At 43.8% G+C, this 7,578-nt stretch overlaps 1 pseudogene; it reads left to right on the top strand.

Moving 5' to 3' along the window:
- The first annotated feature begins 439 nt into the window (after positions 1 to 439).
- Positions 440 to 6,933, top strand: LOC118968721 (G-patch domain and KOW motifs-containing protein pseudogene; annotated as a pseudogene).
- The last annotated feature ends 645 nt before the right edge of the window (positions 6,934 to 7,578 follow it).

Consider the following 7,578-nt stretch of genomic DNA (forward strand, 5'->3'; position numbering starts at 1 on the left):
ATGGTGGCAGTATTACGGGAAACAGCCAACACCACAAAAAGAGCATTATTTCCAAAGACCCAGCTGTTAAGCATTTACCAACACACCACTGGAGGTAAGGAAATACGTAACCAAATGAAGAATCATGTTTATAAATGAGTTAATTTAGAACCATCAGGCCTTGACCCTATTTCCTCTATTTCACCAAAAAGATCATGTGTAGCTATTCATTCAGCATGTTATTTGTTAAACCTCGCATGCATTTCTTGGGCAAAAGTCTTAAGCCACAGAGAAATGAAATGACAAATAAGATTAATTAGAGTCTTCAATGTAGAAGTTTCTCATTAAATTTAGAGTTCTTATCCACTCTAGCCACTTTGATATTGATTATGGAACTTCAATGCATCTTTTTTTAGTTTGGTTAAAAAAGAAAAGAGAAGGGCTGCTTCATTTTAGGGCGATGGTCAGCAACAGTAAAGAAACAGGGAGTGAGGGGTTGTCCCCTCGAAACCCCAGGCCCCCACGTACCCCCTGCTCCTTTGTACAAACTGTGTTTCCCATAACACTCAGATCACCTCCCAACCTTTTCTTCTTTTTATCCTATTAAAAAATAAGAGTTGTCTCATAATAAAGCCTTTTAAAAAGAAACATTAAAAGAGAAGAATTAAGGAGAGAAGTCTGAACCTGGTTGAGATAGACAAATTCTGCAACTAATCCAATAATCACCCACACTAAAGTCTGGGAAATAGGGAAGGCTCTGCACATTTATCTAACTAGCCAAGGCCAAACATTTTCCTTCCCCTTCTCTTAAGCTTTGGAGTAAAACAACTCTAAATTTAAATTTACACCAAATCACATAAATTCTCCATCTGGAGCCTGATTCTGATAATATGTACTTTGGGATCGATCTCTCTGTCTTTATGTGAATTTATAAATTCATAATGCAGTCGTCTGCCTCTTGTAATGGAAAGGATTTCCACAAGAGAGCAAAAGTCATCACTGTCTTTAAATATACCCACACTCCCAAACATATATGAGCATTCTGTTCTGTACGCAACAGTCAGAAAAGAAAGCAGCGTAACCTCAGGACAGAGGGAAAGGAGATTGATTTGGAAGATCTAAAAGCAATGGAATTAGCATGAACACATACATGATACTTATGGTGTGTTAGACATTGTTCCAAGTTATTACTTTACATGTATTAGCACATTTAACCCTCTCAAAATCCTGAGATGGAGGAATTGTTATTATCACGACTTAGTATGTGAGAAAACTAGAGCCGAAGGAGTTTCAGTAGCTTTCCTGGGAGCACATATAGGTAAGTAAGAGTGCGTGGATTCAAACCCAGCATCCCAGTTTGTGGAGTGTTTATGTGGGATCCAGGGACCACCCACATCTGCAGCAGCTTGGCGCTTTTTTGGATGCAGATTCCCAGGACCCTGCACAGACTTAACATGCTCCTTGGTTTCTCTTACACACACAGATACTTAAGAATAGGAGCCCAAGATACATCTATCCCAGCCTGACCCCAAAGCAAACGGTTTCCTCAGCCACATTCTTGTTTGCCATACGCTGTCTTAAGACGTAGGTTGTCAGGGCTGTTGTCAAATAGGAGGAGAATCAGTGGGTCTGCCTGCACCACAAGGAAGATGCCAAAGAACTGTGAAATGACCAAAAGTCAGCAGCAGGGGAGAGGTGAGGCCTTTGGCTTAGCAACTGACATACTGAAAAGTGGCTTCTTTAAGGAAGAGTTGTTTGAGGTTTTTTTAAATGTAATACAGTAGAACTTGAACTTCCTACTGACAGTCAAAGCAAGGTCAGACAAATGGGCAGGAACAAAATATTTGAAGTTGTCAGTTTGTTACTTCTTGGACTTGGAAATAGACTGTGGCACACATACCTTTGAGAGGGCTTCCTTATAATCAAGGAGAGCTCCTTATGGTGTCCTTTTTAAAAAACTGACCAGAGAAAAATCCAGACTACTTAGTTGTAGGGTAAGCCTGAGCCTTGTTTAAAATACTCGGTAATGACTAGATATTATAATAAAAGTAACATTAAATGTCATTTATTTAATTACCAAATATTTATTAAGTTCATATTATGAGTGTGAAGCCTTCTATTACATGTTAGGAAAATGCCAAAGATAAATGGGTTTGCCAGCAGCAAGCTCAGAAAAAAGGGGAAGATGACACCCTATATTTTAATTATGTAAGGGTTGGGAATACCCTTTGAAAAGGTATTTTAAATTATCCCCAAACTACGATAAATATGTTGTATCACGTATTTGTTTAACATTGTGCTCATTTGAGGCATGCTAGGAAAACTAAAAAAAAGACCAAAAAAATCTGTTTATTTACCTGGAGGACCTTCAAAACTTCCTGCCTTTCACATAACTATCCAGCATTCAATGAATGGAGGAGGATGGTGGCACATTTTTAAGGATCACCACTTACCTACAAAGATTTATCAATCTTGTTTTAAAATTCAACCTCTAAAATGTTTATAACCTCCATAAGCCTACATAACTTTGAATAGATTTGTTATTTAAAAATTATATGAGTGAAAACACCCAGGAGTTGCTCAATGCCTGGCTTGAATCTAAATTTGTCTTGATCGGCTTACTTACCCAATGTCTAAAATGTTGCAGAAAAAAAAAAAAAAAACTGCCTCTTCTTATCTTTGCATTTCCTGTTGGGGGCCCCCTGGCGCGTTCTCTCTCTTGTGTCTTTAGGTCCAATCGTTAGGTGGGGATTAGAATCTACGTTAAACATGCGTTTGATGTAAGAGCTGCAAGATGCCACTGAGGATGCTTTGCGGCCGCGGGAGGCAGCACTGCCCGGATTTCATTCGGCTTCTGTCGCTCTTCCGGCCCGGGGGCGTCCAGCTGCCCGGGCGGGGGGCGCAGGTGCGGCCCTGGAGGACAAGGGTTCCTTGAAGACGGCGGGAGGAGGGGAGCTGCGGAGCGTGACGCCTTCAGAACCCCGAAGGAACCCACCATCCCTTTGATCCAGAGAGGCCCCCGCAGGCGGCCACCGACCCAGGCCTCTGGGTCACCCACAGGCACTAAGGCCTGGGTGGGTGGGGCGCTGGCCCAGGCTGCGCAGGAGCTTGTCGAGGAATCCAGGCTGTCCCTGGAGGAGAGGGAGAAGGCAGGTGGCACCCCCGCTACCCGCCTGACCCAGCAAGGACGCTCCCCCAACCAGGAAGGAGCAGACAGCGCACCCTGGGCCAGGACAGTGCCCGGCGAGGCTGATTACGAGGCCGTCCCTTTGGAGGCCTACGGGATGGCCATGCTGTGGGGCATGGGCTGGAAACCTGGCGAGGGCATCGGCCGCACCTTCAATCACGTGGTGAAGCCCCGTGTCAGCTCCCTGAGGCCCAAAGGGTTAGGACTGGGTGCCCGCAGCCCCCACTGCCCGTCCAGGCCAGAGGAGGAGCAAGGGAAGGACCAGGAGGACCACCCTCAAGGCCTGGGCCCAGGAGACGCTGTGCTGGTGCTCTGTGGCCTCCACTGAGGCCTCTACGGGCTGGTGGAAGGCCTTGATCCTGACGACGAGCGGTGACTGTCAGTGAGTACTGCCTGCGGCCTGTCTCCAAGCAGGAGTTTGACAAGAGCTCCTTGGATCCCGGCCAGGTGAGCAAAACTTCCCCAGGGCAGCAGAGTGGAACCGCTTTGTCATGGAAGGCCCCCCGGGATCAGGACCCCCAGATCTGGCTGGAGAATTCAGAGAGGAGACAGCAACACTTTCTGGACCGACGGGATGGCGTTGCACCCAAGAGTGAGACAGCAGCGTCCAGGAGTCAGCACTGGCAGCAGAGGGACCTGCACATGAGGTTTGTGGACAAGTGGCACAAGGGAGGCCAGTATACAACACCAAGATGACGATTGAAGATGTCCCCAGCCCAGATACTTGTGTGTGTCGAACAGATGAAGGCAAGATCTTGGAAGGCCTGAGGGAAGACATGCTGGAGACCCTGGTGCCCAAGGTCGAGGGTAACAGGGTGATGGTGGTGCTGGGGCCACAGGCTGGAAGGGTGGGCGTCTGCTGGCCCAGGACAGAGAGCAGGGCCGGGCCCAGGTGCACCTGCAACAAGAGAATCGGCTGGTAGAGCCTCACTATGATGCTGTCGGCCAGTACATGGGCCCCGGTGACCCAGACAAAGACTAACCCGTGGGCCCTTTCTGTGAAAAGCCTACCTTCCAGAGGGTGAGAAGGTGGTTGTTCTAGCCCTGGGACATGGCCAGGGAACAAGATGAATGGGCTAGACAGGAGGCTAGAAACAAACCCAGTATGTTTCAGAAGTTAGGATAATAAAAACCATACCAAATACTTAGGAAAATGAAGATACCATAAATGGTGTGCTGAGCTGTGAGTAGCTCTGCTTTTACCCTTGGTCCAGAGCAGATGCCCAGAGGGTTTCTTGAGCCAGTGATGGGAATCAAAAGGAAAGGAGGCTTCAACCCACATATGAGATGTGTTAACACTACTTTCCAGAGGAGCCAGTTAATTTGAAGACATCCGTTTTAGTCCCTAAGGTAAAAAATTTTGCCTGTCTCAGGTAGAATTTCTCTGGTTACCTAGGTAATCCTCAACAAGGTTATTTGTCCAAAACTCCTCGAACTTTTTGCTGTTTAATGACCTGACATAAAATCAGCGCGGGAAGTTAGAGTTTTGGGCACAATTGTTTTAAAATCATCCTCAATCACTAAGTCACTGGTGAAGCAAGTGGTATTTGAGTTAGAGCTAGGCCACTCATATAAACTCCTGTCAGAACATGGCATAGTGTTGGAGAATTTAACACTTTCTGAGAGCAAACTAGTAAAGGTAAGCTACCATCCCATCAGACAAAGGCGACTGCTGTTTAGAGCCCAAATGAGCAGGTTTACAAAAATACAACAATGAGTTGGCCAGACCAATGGCCATGTGCCCAGGAAGGTAAGGGATGATTAAAATACTTTCAATATAGTAATCCCAACATGAATTACACTTGTGCAGGCTAATTTTCTTATTTTATCATCCCTAATAATTCCAGAAGTCAAATGTTCTCAAGATGGGCCAGCAGGGTTAAGGAGGACAACAGGGAACAAGTCTCCACCCCCAGTTGCTCCAGTTCCTGAATTGTAATTGTACATGTACACACTGCCTCCAGAATTCCATGCTGAGTTGAATTTTTTTTTAGTACATTTGATATACAATCTCATGTGCATTTCAAGTGTACAACACAGTGGTTCAACAGTTACCCACATTATTAAATCTTCAACCGAACTGTGCAGTTACTATGTGTCAACATAGAAAGATGTTACAGAATCATTGATTATATTCTCCCTGCTGTACTACCATCCCTGTGACCAGTTTATTTTATTATTGGGAATTTTTGTGCTTCATTTTCTCCCTCACCCTCCCCACCCGAACACCTTCCCCATGGTAACCACTAGTCACTCTCAGTGTCTATGAGCCTACTGCTAATTTGTTCATTTTGTTTTGTCTTGCTTTAGATTCCACAAATAAGAGAAATCATATGGTGTTTGTCTTTCTCTGCCTGGCTTGTATCAGTGAGCATAGTGCTCTCTAGGTCCATCCATGTTGTCATGAATGACAGGATTTCTTTCTTTTCTATGGTTGAGTGAGACCATTGTGTATGTGTGCCACCTCTTTATCCATTCATCTATGGATGGACACTTTAGTTGCTTCCATGTCTTCACTACTGTAAATGATGTGGCGATAAACATAGGAATGCATATGTCTTTTCGAGTCGGGAATTTTGTCTTCATTGGGTAAATTCCTAGAGGTGGAATTTCAGGGTCAAATGGTATTTCTATTTTTGGTTTTTTGAGGAACCTCCATACTGTTTTCCACAAGGCCGGCACCAATTCACATTCCTGCCAACAGTGTGGGAGGGTTCCCTTTTCTCCACATCCTCACTGACACTCGTTGTTTCTTCTCTTTTGGATGGTGGCCATTCTGACAGGTGTGGGGTGGTGCCTCATTGTGATTTTGATTTGCATTTCCCTGATGACTGGCGATGTGGAGGATCTTTTCATGTGCCTGTTGGCCATCTGTATTTCTTCTTTGGAAATATGTCTATTCAGGTCCTCCTCTCATTTTTTAATGAGGTTATTTGTTTTTCTTGTGTTGAGGCATATGAGTTCTTTATATATATTTTGGGTGTTAACCCCTTATCAGATAAATCATTTACAAATATATTCTCATACTGTAGGTTGCCTTTTAATGATTGCCTGCCTCTGCTGAGAGTGTCTTTTTCTGTACAGAGGCTCTTTTAGTTTGATGTGGTCCCACTTGTTCATTTTTATTTTGTTTCCCTTGCTCTAGGAGATTTGTCCAAAAAAAATTGCTCATGTTTATTTTCAGTAGATTTTTGCCTATGTTTTCTTGTCAGAGTTTTATGGTTTCATGTCTTAGGTTTAGGTCTTTGATCCATTTTGAGTTTACTTTGTGTACATAGACAGTAATCCCGATTCATTCTCTTGCATGTAGTCGTCCAGTTTTCCCAACACCAGTTATTGAAGAAGCTGTCTTTTCTCCATTGCATATTCATGGTTCCTTTATCATATATTAATTAACCATATATGCATGGGTTTATATCTGGGCTCTCTACTCTGTTCCATTGATCTGCAGACCAGTTCTTGTGCCACTGCCAGACTGTTTTGATTACTGTGGGTTTGTAGTATACCTTGAAGTCAGGGAACAGGATACCCCCAGCTTGGTTCTTCTTTCTTGTGATTGCTTTGGCTCTTCAGAGTCTCATGTGGTTTCATATGAATTTTAGAATTATTTGCTTTAGTTCATTGAGAAATGCTGTTGGTGTTTTGATAGGGTTTGCTTTGAATCTTTGCATTTGCTTTGGGAAGGATGGCCATTTTGACAATATTGATTCTCCCTGTCCATCAGCATGAGATAGATTTCCATTTATTTGTGTCTTTAATTTCTCTCGTCAGTGTCTTTTAGTTTTCAGAATATAGGTCTTTCACTCCTTGGTTAGGTATGTTCCTAGGTATTTTAATCTTTTTGATGCAATTGTAAATGGAATTGTTTCCCTAATTTCTCTTTCTGCTCATTCTTTGTTGATAGAGGAATGCAACAGAGTTCTGTGTATTAATTTTGTATCCTGCAATTTTGTTGAATCCAGTTATTAGTTCTAATAATTTTTTAATGGAGTCTTTAAGGTTTTCTACATATACTATCATGTCATCTGCAAATGATGGTTCCTTGCCAGTCTGGATGCCTTTTGTCTCTCTGTCTGGTCAGGTTGCTGTGGCTAGAACAGTGCTGTGTTGGGTGGAAGGGGAGAGGGTGGACATTATTCCCTTGTTCCTGATTTTGGGGGCCTTTCAGCTTTTCACCGTTGAGTGTGGTGTTGGTCGTGGGTCTGTCTTGTGTGGCCTTTGCCATGCTGAGGTGCATTCCCTTTGTGCCCATTTTGTTGGGGTTTTTTTTCATGAGTGAATGTTGAACTTTTTGGGTGCTTTTGTGGCATCTGTTGGGATGAGGTAGCTTTTGTCCACCTTTTTGGTAGTGTGGTATGTCATGTTGATTGATTTACGAATGTTGTGCCATCCTTGCATCCTGGGGGGAAGAT

This window comes from Manis javanica, chromosome 18 (genome assembly GCF_040802235.1).
Source record: "Manis javanica isolate MJ-LG chromosome 18, MJ_LKY, whole genome shotgun sequence".
Lineage (NCBI taxonomy): Eukaryota > Metazoa > Chordata > Mammalia > Pholidota > Manidae > Manis > Manis javanica.